At 44.0% G+C, this 2,564-nt stretch overlaps 1 non-coding gene across 1 annotated transcript; it reads right to left on the bottom strand.

Moving 5' to 3' along the window:
* Nucleotides 1–1,332: 1,332 nt before the first annotated feature.
* trnar-ucg (transfer RNA arginine (anticodon UCG)) lies at nucleotides 1,333–1,405 on the bottom strand. Its single transcript has one exon. It is a non-coding gene; the product is annotated as a tRNA-Arg (tRNA).
* Between the last annotated feature and the right edge of the window lie 1,159 nt (nucleotides 1,406–2,564).

Genomic DNA, 2,564 nt, shown 5'->3' with positions numbered 1-2,564 from the left:
CCTTTGCTGTCATTTGTAAGGTGCGAGGCACCAATGTAAAAGAAGAAAAGCACAAAGGTAGGAAAAGACATTTGCAGCCAAATTGAGTCAAAATTATTTATTGAAAGGAAAATCACATTGGCAATTTGCCATATCTCTTTGCGAACATGACCAGCAGAGGTAAGCAAGGGAGCTATTGGTCTGAGTATTCTTGGACCTTAAACAAACAAAGGTTAGTGACATATCATTTCTTTTTCTGGCGAACGAAATGGTCTTTCCTGATGGTTACAATGAAAGAGATGGTTCCCAATAAAAGACAGAGATTAATTCGCATCTAGATATATTTCAATGTGACACAATTCATTTTCAGTCCCTAATTACCACAGAGATGGAGGGGGTGAGTTACTTTTCTTCACTCTTCAACTCCTCAGCACGGAGGTACAAACATGAAACCGCTAGAGATGGAGTTCTTGAATTGGGAACCAGAGACACTGAAGAAACTAGGCAAAAGTGAGGGCTGTAGATGCTGGAAACCTGACTTTAGATCAGAGTGATGCTGGAAAAGCACAGTAGGTCAGGCAGCATCCGAGGAGCAGGAAAGTCAACGTTTCTGTTGCCAGTCATGCTCCGTTGCACAAGCAATTTTCGTTATTGGCTCAGATTTCCAGCACCTGCAGCTATTTATTTTATGTTAACCTTCATAATGTTTTGGACAAAACCAATGACCTGCCAGCATCGGAAAATCGGCAGAAGTACTGGTACACCGATATGTTTGCTGAACAATACAGCCATTCCATGAGCGGGAATACGATCCGGGCCACGGTGCTGAGAATACCGAATCCTCACAAGTAAATAACAAGACAATGTGATAGATACTATCGTATTTGGTGTAAATAAAACACCCTTTCTGAACATTTTCGTTGAAGATTTTTTTCAACTTGTCTTCAAAGATTTCCAAAGTGGGAAAAGGCCATTCCGCCCGTGTGCATTGCGACTAATTGGAGAGCCATCTATTCTAGTCGCAGTTTCGAACTTTGGCCCAAAGTCTCGTGAGTTCTAATGTTTCGAGGTCAAATGTCAATGAGGTTATCCTATGTTCTTACATGGCACAACAATGGGGCAGAAGTATGACACTTCCAGAACGAAATGTAACTCTTTTGAGGAACTCATGCACATTTTCACCCACAGAGGGAGACACACCAGAAGATACCCCCAAAATGTCGAAGGTGTCCATTGTGGAGAGCTGGAATTTGAAATGGGCAACAGGACAAATGCAAGCTTTCCATGCGGAAGCACAGAGGCGACGTCCCGAGAGCGTCAACGCAGACCACGGTTAAAGCAAAACATTCCCCTCGAGCCAGGTAGGACTCGAACCTACAATCTTCTGATCCGAAGTCAGACGCGTTATCCATTACGCCACTGGCCCAAGAGACAAGCCAATCGTTGGCAGAATGTCGATATGTAATTCCATGGACTTTCACGGAATCAGAATTAAAAAGGTGAACAAGCACCGAAGATAATCACCAACAGTGCTTCACTTCGAAGTTTCCAATTTGTGAAGCAGTGCCTTTCACTGGCAAAGGAGAAACATTTGTCCTCAGCTGCCTGCTTCAGAGTCGCCTCCTTCTCTGCTGGAAGTTTCCATCGTTTTATTCACAGTCACGACGCGATTTCATGATCCACTCCAGTGAAAAAGTGTCATGTTGTCGTCCAAGCAAGACCTTGCAGATACTCAGCGAGAAACCTCTGGTCATTTCGAGCTCAGGATGTGGAATTAGACGAGATGCGTGACACCTTTTATTGGCGCCGCCACTTCACTGCAAATTAGCGGCTCATAACGAGCCGTTGTTAGCATCAGCTTGATTTGTACCTTCCTGCAGTGCATTTGCTAAACAACATCAGATAGCTCCCATCCGGCCCAGCTGACTTATCCATTTTCACACTCTGCAGTATTTCTAATATCACTTCCTTGTGAACCTCAATCTCTTCTCGTCTAGACGCAAGAAGCTCTGCATCTTCCTCGCCAACATTTTCATTTTCTATAGCGAACACTGTCGAAAAATATTTATTTAGTGCTTCCCCTATCTCCTCTGACTCCACACACAACTTCCCACTATTATCCTTGATTGTCCCAAATTTAACTCTCGTCATTCTTTTATTCCTGACATACCTATGGAAAGCCTTAGGGTTAACCCTGAACCTATGTGCCAACAACTTCTCATGTCTCCTCCTGGCACTTCTCGGCTCTCTTTTTAGGTCTTTCCTGATATCGTTGGAACCCTCGAGCGCTCTAACTGAGTTTTCACATTTTGTCCTAACATAAGACTTCTTATTCTTCTTGACCAGGGATTCCAATTCCTTAGTAAACCACGGCCCACGCGTTCTATATCTTCCTCCCTGCCTGACAGGTGCATACTTATCTCGGACATGCAGGAGCTTTTCCTTGAATAAGCTCCACATTTTAATGTGCTCACACCCTGCAGTTTCCTACCCCATTCTACGCTTCCTAAATCTTACCTCATTGCATCGTAATTTCTCTTCCACCAGCTGTAACTCTTGCTCCGTGGAGTACTCCTATCCCTTTC

The sequence above is a fragment of the Chiloscyllium plagiosum genome, unplaced genomic scaffold (genome assembly GCF_037043375.1).
Source record: "Chiloscyllium plagiosum isolate Xiang-an unplaced genomic scaffold, Cpla_swu_hap1 HiC_scaffold_45, whole genome shotgun sequence".
In the NCBI taxonomy this organism is placed as follows: Eukaryota; Metazoa; Chordata; class Chondrichthyes; order Orectolobiformes; family Hemiscylliidae; genus Chiloscyllium; species Chiloscyllium plagiosum.
This window is presented reverse-complemented; position numbering and strand designations above follow the sequence as displayed.